The sequence below is a fragment of the Amblyomma americanum genome, chromosome 6 (assembly GCF_052857255.1).
Source record: "Amblyomma americanum isolate KBUSLIRL-KWMA chromosome 6, ASM5285725v1, whole genome shotgun sequence".
In the NCBI taxonomy this organism is placed as follows: domain Eukaryota; kingdom Metazoa; phylum Arthropoda; class Arachnida; order Ixodida; family Ixodidae; genus Amblyomma; species Amblyomma americanum.
The window spans coordinates 380461-396271 of record NC_135502.1 but is presented as its reverse complement, the minus strand read 5'-3'; positions in this window follow the sequence as shown (position 1 = coordinate 396271).

Here is a 15811-nt window from a genome sequence, read left to right as displayed (position 1 = left end):
AACCCAGCAGCTCCAGTTTGTGAGGCTATCTCGGCCTTTGACGCAGCGCGTCACATACTGCGCCACAAGGTTGCATTTTGCCACCCAGACCCCCGCGTCGCATCCGGCAAGCTCCCAAGGCCTGTCCCGTACACTGCCTTCGGACGCGCGGCATACTCTTCACTCCTGCACATCAGGATTGGTTGTGTCTTCACAGCAGACCGACGCCACCGCCTCATGGGAGAGGCCGACACAAACTGTATTGACTGCGGAGAGACAGAAACAGTTGAGCACCTGCTCTGTGAGTGCCCCGTTCATGCTAACGTGCGCTCCATAATGCGCGCCGAATACAGCAAGCTCGGCCTGCCCTCTGCCACTGCCGGCGACCCAGTCTTCCCTGAGGCATCGCCACACAAAAGGAAAGCTGCCCTGTCCGCTCTCGTCTCCTTCGTCGATGAGGCAGGCCTTCGCAGGCGCATCTAGTGTCACCCAAGTGCTTTGTGCTGCGTGCTGTGAACACAAACCTTCTGTGCATTGTGCCCCAGTGTGCTGAATTTTTACCATCGCGCGCTACATTGTGTGTGCCCGCAAACCCCTCCTCCTGCACTAAGAAACATACTGTGATCAATGAGTGCATGGGCGTCTTCTGACTCACACCAGTGCGCGCTTCGCAATGTGTGCCCGCCCACTGTTTCTCGTGCCTGTGTATCGCGCTTTTCGTGCCGCATTCTGCCGTGCACTTGCCGCCCTTTCCGCCTTCTGACCCGTCCTCTATTCTATATCTTTTAACTCCCCTCCCCTAACCCTGTGCAGTGCAGTGAAGGTGTTCTCCAAGAAACAGTTGCACGCCCTGCACACAAATTTTTCGCCAACAACCAGAACCACTTACGACAGTTAAAAGGCAGAGCCTGGTGACACTCTCGTGTCAGCGTGTCAGCAGGCACTGCAGTGTTAAAAATGTGGTGGAAGTAACGCCAAAATTTAGGCTTAGAAAGTCGGGCCATTAGCAACGTTGTCGTTTTTGCTATGAAAAATCGGGCCACTAACAACTGCGTACTGCGTCATTATTGCAAAGGTCCAGAGAGCGGTGGGTGCGAGTAGCCCGAGTTTTTTTCTCGGTGGCGGCGAGTGGGCTTTCGAGGTGATGTGCTCTGCTTTGCCTTGCGTCTGAAAGTCGCCTCGCCTCGCCTCGCAGCGGTACGCACTCATTGACGATTTCTTCTGGATGTGTCGAATCGCCGTTTAGCGGACATTTTTCTCTTCAAAGCTAGTGCAGTGATGCGGAGCGATCGGGCTGTGCGGCACCGAGCCGTCGTTTTCTGCAGAAGCCTACTGCATCCTTTCGAACTATGCAGGCACGCAGAGGCTTTCAGCGTTTTCCACGTTGCCCTGCTGTGTGTCAAAAGGAAGTTTGCGTAGCAGGCGTAGAATAACACCGAGCGGCACGTTTTTGCGATCGTATTCCTCGGCGTCGGAAGGGCTGCCGGGCTCTACGCCCGTGCGAGGGGAACGACTGCGGCGGGCTGCGCGGTTTCGAGACACCTTATTTCTCGAAACCCTTAAAATAACGGTCGACCGGCCACTGCAGCCCGCAACGGCTCAGCGCTCTGCACTTGATCCCATTGCATTCGCTCGATCTTGTGTGTCTGAAATGGATCACCTTGCGCTTTGGTGTATATATTAATTGCGCTGTACCGACTGCTGCAACGCTAAACGCTCACCGTAAAATGCTTCTCTCTGTTACGCTCGCTTATTCTCGCTGGAATTTCACTCAGAGATGATATACGACAGTATATACCAAGCTTATAAATCCGCGTCGTCCGGAGCGCAGGTGGCCCCCCCCCCAAGTAGTATTCGCACAGTGCGAGTTTAGCACTGCAAAACTATGTATATATAGATTAAGTGAAAAACCTCTCTGAATGCGCCGCTGCCATGCGCGCGAGAGCACATGAACCCTGTACAATACGCGCGCATGCAGCTCAGCTTCAGTAGCATGGGGCTATTAATTGTTAACCCCGCAGCTACGCGGTCGGACCAAACCTAGCTCTGTCATACAGTTATTCTGCAGCATAACTTCAACGGTGCTCACCTAGTCGGTATTCTCAGTCAGCCGATAAATATCAACTTGGCTAACATATATGCACGTTCAGAATAAACGATACAGCGTAGCCGATACGACCTAGCTGTGCAACTTGCACCACCTTTCTCAACCTTGTTTACAAATCCCCAAGATATTGCTGCAGGAACTAAGGTGGAAATGGTTCTTCTTGGTCATATAAGCAAGAGGCCCCGTTGACCTACCTTAGTCTCCACCTCTTGTTGAAAGGATTTCATCAGTTCGTGCTGGCCTGCAGGGCCTGTTTACACAGTTTTGTGCATGTCCAAATGTATAATAGTGAAAGTAGAGCAGTGACACCATGTTGCATAGTCAGAAACATTTATTTGGGCTCTTGACCAACCAATACGGCCAGTAAGCAAATATAGGAGGCATTATTTACGTTATCAGCGTGCAATCAAACAATAGTTAAATATACATGCTAAATGCTATGCACAAAAAAAGGGGGGATTCAGGGTTTACTAACCAGTCATTGACGAGTGTGAGCTGACCAAAACATTTATCTGCAAAAACTAGCAGAGGATTCAGACTGAGGACTTATGACTATTGCAAGATTAAACTACTGGCCGTAGTACATAGCCAGAACCCTCCTGAAATGATGATAACCCCTTCCCCCTCTCTCCCAAATGATGCTCCACTGGACATGCATTCTTTTGCCTCACAGTTTCGGAAAGAAACTCGGTAGCTATATGCCCGCTACTGGCCCTTAAACTGGGTAAGCTTCCTAAAAATTTGTCGCACATGGCTATCCTGGAAGCTTTCTGTGACCTTCTTGCCTACGTGATAGAGCCTATGTTTAAAAAGCACCCTGCAATGCTCTGCACTAGAAGGACATAATGATTCTCAAGCGGAAACATGTGGCCATGAAGCTCCAGAAACAGATCTTTGCTGGAATGAAACCAAAACTTCATGCACAAGGTTAGTTAACAAAGTTCTTGATGACAGGCTTTTACCGTGCAATGGCAATCGAACAAGAGACTCAGATTTACGACAGATTTTAATTACACTCTCTCTCTGATGGGTAGCTCAGCCCTCCGCTACTTTTTCTCTGAATGAAAGAGTATGTGTCACCCTGTGGTCGAGATGCAAACAACGCTACCGCACACTGGTCACACATCAGCTTAGTATGCAACTTGTGTGAAACGTAACCAGCCAGGTACGTCACTACTCTGTCTCCCCATTCAGTATTATGCTCTGGATGTGAGATACAGTCGTGATCTCTGGCTTTTCGGTGCTGCGCAGCAGTGTCCGCATTCAAGATGCGCCTCCTGCCTTTTGACGCGTTTAGTGTCTCAGTTGCTGAAGCAATAATAGCACTACCGCACGACAAGATTGCTGCAGTTTCTAAAGGCAAGCAGTTCCCTGTTGCTACATCACCGAGCTCATTGTGAACTACTACTGTTCTGAAAGCAGCACGAAATTGTACAATAGTTGGGTGGTCGTTGTGGCCTCTGTGGGACCTGATAAGTCCGAAAAAAACTTCCACGCAGTCTTGACAAATTTTGTGTGCCTATATATATTTGAGGACTTTCTTTTCCATGACAGTGAAATTGTAGAGTGCAAGTAAGCTTTTCATACATGTGGTGAAATCTGAAAATCCCGTTTTTTGTGCCGTCTCAATCATGCTGTGGCCACTGGTAGACTTGCTCAGTGATGACAGGTAAATGATGGAGGCTCTAAACATGGCTTCAACATCTTTGAAATTTCACTCATTTAAAACTTTCTTGAATCCCTTTTGCTGTATGGACCTTCAATTCAACGCATCAAAGGTATTGTTAATGCACCTCAAAAATTCTTCACTTGGCTGTGAGTCGGCAAAACCTTCTACTTTGAGCACTCGACATTCAGCAAGTGCTGTGACCACAGAAGGGCTCATACTTGGGCCGCACACCTGACCTTCCTCGGCTGCCTCTGCCATTGAATATGCGCTCTGTGCAGCTTGTTGGCCAAGTGAAGCCCTTCTTTTTGTTGCAAACTATGTAGCCGCTCAATATGCTGCCATGCCACCGTGTTTCCCTTGTTGATTTTTTGTGCGCTAGAGCATTTGTGACAAGTTTTAAAATATGACAAGGGTCAAGAAATGCTGCCGCTGGTTTTTGGGTGGCAGGATGAGAGAATGTCGTCTTCAGTTGGTCTACATTTTTGAAGCTGCAGCCCAGCTCCTCTGACATGGCTGTATTTGCTGGAGCTCCATCGCCTGTTAGAGCTACAACCATTGCCCCAGCATCGTGGGCAAGAAGCAGGCTTTGTGTATATAACTAGATCAGCTCGCTGCTCGCCGAGAAGACCATCTACTAAAAAGTATCCGAGCGGCAGCTTCCACCGTCCGTTAATGGCTACTGCCATTACAACAAAAAGCAGCTTTTGCCTGTGGCAGGCAGTCACCATCAACTCCTGTGCCCTTGTCAGCAAACCCCTCAGAATTGCCCCTGTTCCACTGAACCTGCTGCCTGACTGACATTTCATCAGTCATCAGACTGCATACAGTTTGGTGGCTTCGGCTGCTCATCTCGGTGCATTTCATTTTTAGAGCATTGAATGCCTCAGTTGAAAAGCCAGCATTGCCATCTACAGTCTGATACCACTCTCGCAGTGTTCTTTGGTGGGGCAAGCAGGTGTCGAAGACCTGTCTCACGTAATTGTATGCTTGTGGCGAGTAGAAATTGAGTGACAGCGCAAAGGCCCTGAGCTCAGGTGAAAACTGCCTCGGCACATCCCGGCCAGGGCGCTTGGATATCTGTTTTTTAGGGAGGTGTTGATTGGCTATTCCAAGGTTTGTCAAGCACAGCCACCTGATCCTTCAACACGATATTTTGCCTCTGTAGCATTTGAATCACAGCCTTCAATTCTTCAAGCGTTTTTTTTTTTCTGGCGTCTTCTAGACTGCTGCAGACGCTTGATCCGCTTTCGAGTCTTTATGTGCTCCGAGGCAAACTTTGCTGCACGTGCTCTCAAGAAAGCTTTCTCCGGAGTGTCAACCTATAAAGCAGAATCAAAATTTAGTCACCTTCTACAATCACAAGCTGCTCGGTTCCAGCCACGTGTATTTTCTTCAGGGGTAACAAAAATGCAGGAGGTTCGCACTGAGGTGTAGGAAAAAAAATTTCCTTTGCACTCGCCGTTGCTTGTGTTGCTGGACACCCATTTCCAAGCCGAGAGATCTGGCAGGGGCTCTCTCAGCTTGATGTGGAGGACACACACACTAAAAAATTTATTGGTTTATTGATAAAAAAAAGGCATACAAATGTTTTAAGTGTGTTAGCAAGAGTCATGGGTGTAAAATCAAGCTGATCCAGTCACTCAAGACCCCTTACCTATGCGCTGTAAATAGGTTGCAGTAATAAAAACATGCCAGAAATAAGCCATTCACATACACATGTGAAAGCTCTGGTGTTGTATGTTGTTTTCAGGTTAACCTTGCCTGCCTGCCTTACCACCGCTTGTTTTCTCTTTTCTCGTGTTTGAACAGAACTCGAAGTTTGTGGAGGCAACTTTCCCTGCACAGATTGATATTCAAAGGGCATTATTTGATTGCCAAGATATCCTTTGCCAGATTAAGAGAAGTATACGGTATACAGAAGATTATATTGTAGTGACAGCTTGCAATTTTGGTCACATCGTGTCCATTGTCCGAAGATTCATTTTCCTACTGAAGCTTACCTAACAGAAAAGAAATGTCACAGTATATCAGCCATAATTGATTGCCAAGATATCCTTTGCCAGATTAAGAGAAGTATGCGGTATACAGAAGATTATTTTGTAGTGACAGCTTGTAATTTTGCTCACATCGTGTCCATTGTCTGAAGATTAATTTTCCTATTGAAGCTTATCTAACAGAAAAGAAATGTCACAGTATATCAGCCATAATCAGCACGCATATAATTTAAAGAATGGCAGTTAGCTTCCCCAGACAGCACATGGAAACCAAAAAGAGATAATTCTGTTGGGGTACAAACAGCAATTACCCATGTGAAAATGTTTTTTACTTTAACAACATCTCAAACATTTTGAAACAAATTAACACCGTGGAAAAAAGAAGAATGTATAATTCACTGTGCAACTCGCAAACAGATATTCTTTTACCTCTGCAAGGCCTCTCTGCCTTGATGGGAAGCAACACTGATATTACATTCTGAATCTACTGGATATTTCTAAAGACCCCACAAAACAAAGCACTTATTTTAGTACTTTCTTTTTTATCTACGTAATGCAGCAACCAGCATTGGGAATTCAAAAACGGGAATTCTTAACATTCAGAGCAGCAACGGATATACATATGGCATGGAATGTTCCGCACCACCATGCAGGCTCTGAAATGAATTGCAGTGCATATTTATGTTTGTTTAATTCTGCGTGTGTGTGAGCAAGGTTCTCATACATGCAATAAACCTTCAGTAAGTGGACATTGGCATAGTTGCTGTGTCACTTGCCCATAAGGCCCTGGACGCGCATTAGTAGAGGTTTTCAGCCACATAGTCTCGGTGCATGCTCGCTGAGGCATAACATGTGCAATCAGGAAGAAAACAGTAGCACTGAAAATGCAAGACATTTGTCATGCAGTTGCATTTTTGTATTACAGCCGCATTGAAATTTAGCAGCTTGAGACAGTTGTTTATCATGGAAGTTTCTGCACTTATTATGCCCTAAGCCATAGCAAATATTGAACAAAAGCAGTTAATTCTGACAGGGGCATGTACCGACAGGAAAGCAGACTGTGTGCCTAGGAAAGGTCGTGAAGCTGGTAAGCACACAAAACTTTCAAGAGGAAGAATTCAACGTGCCTAATGTGCCAATTTTAGCACAGAATCTAAAATGCGGTGTACCAATTGCTTGCAGCCAAAGGCAGCTCACGTGATACCGCGCGGCAAGAAACCCTTGCAGCTCCGATGCAGTGCACATGAAAGCTCTACAAAGACTAGAAAATGTGAAAAAAATTGTAAATTGTGGGACACGTCACGAAGCGACACATTGTCGGTGAGGGACGCCGAAGTGAAGGGACCTGGATTAATTTCGACCACCCGTAAGTCTGATATTTCACAGCACACTCCTGCCTTTCGCCTTCATCGAATGGCGCGGCCGCGTTATTGAACCCGAGTCGTCGGCTCAGTCGCCTCGAGCGCTCCTACGTACCACTGAACCGGCGCAACAGGTGTTGAAAAACTACCGATATTCCTCCAAGGATTTGCATGATATAAGCTCTCTTCGCAGCCATTCTGTTACAAAAAGCGGTCGCTCGTAATGGGCAGCGGTTGCTGCTACCGTACTGTACGTACATCAAATATTCAGCTCCGCGCTGTAGCAGTCGCGCTGCGACAATATATAACAGGCCAACTTGCAGCGAGTGAATGAAGCGTCCTAAACCACTGCCCAAACTTAAGCGCGAACAGACGACGCACTCCGAAAAGCTCGCACTTGAATTTTTAATCAAGAATTACCCCGCATTGCTCGAAGGTGTTATAGCAGTATAGCAGGGTCCCGGATTCACGGATTGGCAAAAAAAAAAAAAAACGTCTTCGTTTACAGCGCACACTTGAACCTCCGAAAGTCGATTCCACTGTTGCACAGTTTCAACAAAAAATGAATTCGCGAACAAGTTCGTCCTTGGACGGTACTCGCAAATTTTACAAGAATGGTCATGTCGTTTAGAAGCAGCAAGACTTTCACACGTCAATAATAATAATAATAATAATAATAATAATAATAATAATAATAATAATAATAATAATAATAATAATAATAATAATAATTGGTTTAGGGGAAAGGAAATGGCGCAGTATCTGTCTCATATATCGTTAGACACCTGAACAGCGCTGTAAGGGAAGGGATAAGGAGGGAGTGAAAGAAGAAATGAAGAATGAGGTGCTCTAGTGGAGGGCTCCGGAATAATTTCGTCCACCTGGGGATCTTTAACGTGCACTGACATCGCACAGCACACGGGCGCCTTAGCGTTTTGCCTCCATAAAAACGCAGCCGGCACGGTCGGGTTCGAAACCGGGAACTCCGGATCAGTAGTCGAGCGCCCTAACCGCTGAGCCACCGCGGCGGGGCTTCCACGTCAAGACATTATTCATTTCTGTACAACTATCCCTGCGCCCGGCCGTACCTGCCCGAGACGAATCTTGCTGCCCTGTTGTGAATTTGCTCCAATTGCTGTGCAGTGTCCCATTCAGTAGAGGCGTATTAAATAAAGGGACGAACACAGGACATAGAAGGTTTTGTTGAGGTTTGGCCGTGAAAATTCATTAGCGGGAATTGAAACAGCTTGGCAGCGTCGTAGTTACAAGCGCACATAACCGAAAGACCCGGAATACAGATTGAAGTACTCTATTCAATCCATGCGCCAACATGAGTAATGGTTGCGTTTAATTTTGCGATTAGTTTCTTTTTATAATGCAAATTAAAATGCAATTTTTGCGGGCATGTTGCTTCAGGGAATTTAGCATGTCATCTCTCTTGCATAAAAGTTTGTATAACAGGTGGAGAAACCTCTATGCCTAAAATAGACGTTAGCAAGAAGTTTCAGCGTTGCAAGTGCCCCCTGGTAAATGTTGCATAGGTACGAATTTTTTTTAATAAAGTGCGCCACACTAACTAATGTTTGTTTTTAATTGCGATTAGTTTAATTTATTTCAAATAAATTAGATTTTAAGCAGGCAGAAAACGAGTAAAGCTTGGACCCCTGCAGTCAGTAGGGCTGCTTCAGACAATTCAAGTTGTCATCAATCTTGCATACTACTTTGTAAAATACATGGAGAGACAAACAGGACATAGCACATGGCAAGAAGTTGTTGCTTTGCATGTGCTCTCTGTTCAAAGTTGCAAAGGTAAGTATTTTTTAAATACAATCCGCCAACGCAAATAGTGTTTGAGTTTGCTATTAATCGTTTTTTTATTACTGCAAATAAATCGTCCCTTTCGCAGGTTGATTGCTTAAGGCAATTTGGCTTGTCATCTCTCTTGAAGAGAAATTTGTATAACATATGGAGAAACAAAACTAAAATAACCCTTAGTACGAAGTTGTAGTCCTGCTAGTGGCCTCTGATAAAAGTTGCAAAGGTACGTATTACCGAAAATATTGTCTTTTTTTATGTTACAATTAGTTTGTTTTTACTTATGGAAACTAAAAAAGAATTTAGGCAGATAGATACGTGGGACGTTTGTACTCCTGCTGTTAGCTGGGTTGCTTCAGACAATTAAACATCTCATATCTCTTGCATTCAACTTAATATACCAATGGAAAAACAAACACAACTTAGCACATTGCAAGAAGTTGTTGCTTTGGAAGTGCCCTCTGTTCAAAGTTGCAAAGGTAAGTTTTTTTACATAAATCCGCCAAAGTAAATAATGCTTGCGCTTCAAAGTGCTTTAACTTGAACGGCATTTTGCAATGATAGCTACACTGGGCTACCAGTCGAGCATTTTTCGGTACATGGCAGAGGCCAGTTGGGATTCAATATGGCGGAGTCTCTTCCTCCAAGCGCTGGTTTGAGACACCCAAGGCCTTGTTGTTGTGTGCCGCCATCTATCAGCTGGCTGCAAAACTGCGAGATTCCTCGCGCAACGTCCGGAGCATAAGACAAGCGGCGCCGTTGGTACACCTATCGATTCTTACACCGTGCTCTCGGCTGTCACCGCGCGCTGTTGCCTAATATTTATAACGCGTAATCTTTAAGCAGCGACACCACAAACTGTGTACGCTCAGTGCGCGCGGCCGTGATATTTTGTTGCAGTGGGTGCCATCCCGTGTGGGAGTGCCAAGAAACGAAGCTGCTGACCGACTCGCCAAGGCAGTCCACTCCAACCCAGCAGCTCCAGTTTGTGAGGCTATCTCGGCCTTTGACGCAGCGCGTCACATACTGCGCCACAAGATTGCACTTTGCCACCCAGACCCCCGCGTCGCATCCGGCAAGCTCCCAAGGCCTGTCCCGTACACTGCCTTCGGACGCGCGGCATACTCTTCACTCCTGCACATCAGGATTGGTTGTGTCTTCACGGCAGACCGACGCCACCGCCTCATGGGAGAGGCCGACACAAACTGTATTGACTGCGGAGAGACAGAAACTGTTGAGCACCTGCTCTGTGAGTGCCCCGTTCATGCTAACGTGCGCTCCATAATGCGCGCCGAATACAGCAAGCTCGGCCTGCCCTCTGCCACTGCCGGCGACCCAGTCTTCCCTGAGGCATCGCCACACAAAAGGAAAGCTGCCCTGTCCGCTCTCGTCTCCTTCGTCGATGAGGCAGGCCTTCGCAGGCGCATCTAGTGTCACCCAAGTGCTTTGTGCTGCGTGCTGTGAACACAAACCTTCTGTGCATTGTGCCCCAGTGTGCTGAATTTTCACCATCGCGCGCTACATTGTGTGTGCCCGCAAACCCCTTTCCAGAGACTCTTTGGCGTCTCCACTTCCCCTCCTCCTGCACTAAGAAACATACTGTGATCAATGAGTGCTTGGGTGTCTTCTGACTCACACCAGTGCGCGCTTCGCAATGTGTGCCCGCCCACTGTTTCTCGTGCCTGTGTATCGCGCTTTTCGTGCCGCATTCTGCCGTGCACTTGCCGCCCTTTCCGCCTTCTGACCCGTCCTCTATTCTATATCTTTAACTCCCCTCCCCTAACCCTGTGTAGTGCAGTGAAGGTGTTCTGCAAGAAACAGTAGCACGCCCTGCACACAAATTTTTCGCCAACAACCAGAACCACTTACGACAGTTAAAAGGCAAAGCCTGGTGACACTCACGTGTCAGCGTGTCAGCAGGCTCTGCAGTGTTAAAAATGTGGTGGAAGTAACGCCAAAATTTAGGCTTAGAAAGTCGGTCCATTAGCAACGTTGTCGTTTTTGCTATGAAAAATCGGGCCACTAACAACAGCGTACTGCGTCATTATTGCAAAGGGCCAGAGAGTGGTGGGTGCGAGTAGCCCTTATTTTAGTACTTTCTTTTTTATCTACGTAATGTAGCAACCAGCATTGGGAATTCAAAAACGGGAATTCTTAACATTCAGAGCTGCAACGGATATACATATGGCATGCAATGTTCCGCACCACCATGCAGGCTCTGAAATGAATTGCAGTGCATATTTATGTTTGTTTAATTCTGCGTGTGTGTGAGGAAGGTTCTCAAACATGCAATAAAGCTTCAGTAAGTGGACATTGGCATAGTTGCTGTGTCACTTGCCCATAAGGCCCTGGACGCGCATTAGTAGAGGTTTTCAGCCACATAGTCTCGGTGCATGCTCGCTGAGGCATAACATGTGCAGTCAGGAAGAAAACAGTAGCACTGAAAATGCAAGACATTTGTCATGCCGTTGCATTTTTGTATTACAGCCGCATTGAAATTTAGTAGCTTGAGACAGTTGTTTATCATGGAAGTTTCTGCACTAAATATGCCCTAAGCCATAGCAATTATTGAACAAAAGCAGTTAATTCTGACAGGGGCATGTACCGACAGGAAAGCAGACTGTGCCTAGGAAAGGTCGTGAAGCTGGTAAGCACACAAAACTTTCAAGAGGAAGAATTCAGCGTGCCGCATGTGCCAATTTTAGCACAGAAACTAAAATGCGGTGTACCAATTGCTTGCAGCCAAAGGCAGCTCACGTGATACCGCGCGGCAAGAAACCCTTGCAGCTCCGATGCAGTGCACATGAAAGCTCTACAAAGACTAGAAAATGTGAAAAAAATTGTAAATTGTGGGACACGTCACGAAGCGACACATTGTCGGTGAGGGACGCCGTAGTGAAGGGATCTGGATTAATTTCGACTACCCGTAAGTCTGATATTTCACAGCACACTCCTGCCTTTCGCCTTCATCGAAAGGCGCGGCCGCGTTATTGAACCCGAGTCGTCGGCTCAGTCGCCTCGAGCGCTCCTACGTACCACTGAACCGGCGCAACAGGTGTTGAAAAACTACCGATATTCCTCCAAGGATTTGCATGATATAAGCTCTCTTCGCAGCCATTCTGATACAAACAGCGGTCGCTCGTAATGGGCAGCGGTTGCTGGTACTGTACTGTACATCAAATATTCAGCTCCGCGCTGTAGCAGTCGCGCGGCGACAATATATAACAGGCCAACCTGCAGCGAGTGAATGAAGCGTCCTATACCACTGCCCAAACTTAAGCGCGAACAGACGACGCACTCCGAAAAGCTCGCACTTGAATTTTTAATCAAGAATTACCCCGCATTGCCAGAAGGTGTTATAGCAGTATAGCAGGGTCTCGGATTCACGGATTGGCAAAAAAAAAAAAAAACGTCTTTGTTAACAGCGCACACTTGAACCTCCGAAAGTCGATTCCACTGTTGCACAGTTTCAACAAAAAATGAATTCGCGAACAAGTTCGTCCTGGGACGGTACTCGCAAATTTTACAAGAATGGTCATGTCGTTTAGAAGCAGCAAGACTTTCCCATGTCAATAATAATAATAATTGGTGTTAGGGGAAAGGAAATGGCGCAGTATCTGTCTCATATATCGTTAGACACCTGAACAGCGCTGTAAGGGAAGGGATAAAGAGGGAGTGAAAGAAGAAATGAAGAATGAGGTGCTCTAGTGGAGGGCTCCGGAATAATTTCGTCCACCTTGGGATCTTTAACGTGCACTGACATCGCACAGCACACGGGCGCCTTAGCGTTTTGCCTCCATAAAAAGGCAGCCGGCACGGTCCCGTTTCGAAACCGGGAACTCCGGATCAGTAGTCGAGCGCCCTAACCGCTGAGCCACCGCGGCGGGGCTTCCACGTCAAGACATTATTCATTTCTGTACAACTATCCCTGCGCCCGGCCGTACCTGCCCGAGACGAATCTTGCTGCCCTGTTGTGAATTTGCTCCAATTGCTGTGCAGTGTCCCATACAGTAGAGGCGTATTAAATAAAGGGACGAACGCAGGACAGAGAAAGTTTTGTTGAGATTTGGCCGTGAAAATTCATTAGCGGGAATTGAAACAGCTTGGCAGCGTCGTAGTTACAAGCGCACATAACCTAAAGACCCGGAATACAGATTGAAGTACTCAATTCAATCCATGCGCCAACATGAGTAATGGTTGCGTTTAATTTTGCGATTAGTTTCTTTTTATAATGCAAATTAAAATGCAATTTTTGCGGGCATGTTGCTTCAGGGAATTTAGCATGTCATCTCTCTTGCATAAAAGTTTGTATAACAGGTGGAGAAACCTCTATGCCTAAAATAGACATTAGCAAGAAGTTGAAGCGTTGCAAGTGTCCCCTTTTAAATGTTGCATAGGTACAAATTTTGTTTAATAAAGTGTGCCACACTAACAAATGTTAGTTTTTATTTGCGATTAGTTTAATTTACTTCAAATAAATTAGATTTTAGGCAGGCAGATTACGAGTAAAGCTTTGACCCCTGCAGTCAGTAGGGCTGCTTCAGACAATTCAAGTTGTCATCAATCTTGCATACTACTTTGTAAAATACATGGAGAGACAAACAGGACATAGCACATGGCAAGAAGTTGTTGCTTTGCATGTGCCCTCTGTTCAAAGTTGCAAAGGTAAGTATTTTTTTTAAATACAATCCGCCAACGCAAATAGTGTGTGAGTTTGTTATTAATCGTTTTTTTATTACTGCAAATAAATCGTCCCTTTCACAGGTAGATTGCTTAAGGCAATTTGGCTTGTCATCTCTCTTGAAGAGAAATTTGTATAACATATGGATAAACAAAACTAAAATAACCCTTAGTACGAAGTTGTAGTCCTGCTAGTGGCCTCTGATAAAAGTTGCAAAGGTACGTATTACCGAAAATATTGTCTGTTTTTATGTTACTATTAGTTTGTTTTTACTTGTGGAAACTAAAAAAGAATTTAGGCAGATAGATACGTGGGACGTTTGTACTCCTGCTGTTAGCTGGGTTGCTTCAGACAATTAAACATCTCATATCTCTTGCATTCAACTTAATATACCAATGGAAAAACAAACAACATAGCACATTGCAAGAAGTTGTTGCTTTGGAAGTGTCCTCTGTTCAAAGTTGCAAAGGTAAGTTTTTTTACATAAATCCGCCAAAGTAAATAATGCTTGCGCTTCAAAGTGCTTTAACTTGAACGGCATTTTGCAATGATAGCTACACTGGGCTACCAGTCGAGAATTTTCGGTACATGGCAGAGGCCAGTTGGGATTCAATATGGCGGAGTCTCTTAAGTTGTCTCCCCCCGGCGCTGGTTTGAGACACCCAAGGCCTTGTTGTTGTGTGCCGCCATCTATCAGCTTGCTGCAAAACTGCGAGATTCCTCGCGCAACGTCCGGAGCATGACAAGCGGCGCCGTTGGTACACCTATCGATTCTTACACCGTGCTCTCGGCTGTCACCGCTCGCTGTTGCCTAATATTTATAACGCGTTATCTTTAAGCAGCGACACCACAAACTGTGTACGCTCAGTGCGTGCGGCTGTGATGTTTTGTTGCAGTGGGTGCCATCCCGTGTGGGATTGCCAGGAAACGAAGCTGCTGACTGACTCGCCAAGGCAGTCCACTCCAACCCAGCAGCTCCAGGTTGTGAGGCTATCTCGGCCTTTGACGCAGCGCGTCACATACTGCGCCACAAGGTTGCATTTTGCCACCCAGACCCCCGCGTCGCATCCGGCAAGCTCCCAAGGCCTGTCCCGTACACTGCCTTCGGACGCGCGGCATACTCTTCACTCCTGCACATCAGGATTGGTTGTGTCTTCACAGCAGACCGACGCCACCGCCTCATGGGAGAGGCCGACACAAACTGTATTGACTGCGGAGAGACAGAAACAGTTGAGCACCTGCTCTGTGAGTGCCCCGTTCATGCTAACGTGCGCTCCATAATGCGCGCCGAATACAGCAAGCTCGGCCTGCCCTCTGCCACTGCCGGCGACCCAGTCTTCCCTGAGGCATCGCCACACAAAAGGAAAGCTGCCCTGTCCGCTCTCGTCTCCTTCGTCGATGAGGCAGGCCTTCGCAGGCGCATCTAGTGTCACCCAAGTGCTTTGTGCTGCGTGCTGTGAACACAAACCTTCTGTGCATTGTGCCCCAGTGTGCTGAATTTTCACCATCGCGCGCTACATTGTGTGTGCCCGCAAACCCCTCCTCCTGCACTAAGAAACATACTGTGGTCAATGAGTGCATGGACGTCTTCTGACTCACACCAGTGCGCGCTTCGCAATGTGTGCCCGCCCACTGTTTCTCGTGCCTGTGTATCGCGCTTTTCGTGCCGCATTCTGCCGTGCACTTGCCGCCCTTTCCGCCTTCTGACCCGTCCTCTATTCTATATCTTTTAACTCCCCTCCCCTAACCCTGTGCAGTGCAGTGAAGGTGTTCTCCAAGAAACAGTTGCACGCCCTGCACACAAATTTTTCGCCAACAACCAGAACCACTTACGACAGTTAAAAGGCAGAGCCTGGTGACACTCTCGTGTCAGCGTGTCAGCAGGCACTGCAGTGTTAAAAATGTGGTGGAAGTAACGCCAAAATTTAGGCTTAGAAAGTCGGGCCATTAGCAACGTTGTCGTTTTTGCTATGAAAAATCGGGCCACTAACAACTGCGTACTGCGTCATTATTGCAAAGGTCCAGAGAGCGGTGGGTGCGAGTAGCCCGAGTTTTTTTCTCGGTGGCGGCGAGTGGGCTTTCGAGGTGATGTGCTCTGCTTTGCCTTGCGTCTGAAAGTCGCCTCGCCTCGCCTCGCAGCGGTACGCACTCATTGACGATTTCTTCTGGATGTGTCGAATCGCCGTTTAGCGCAAATTTTTCTCT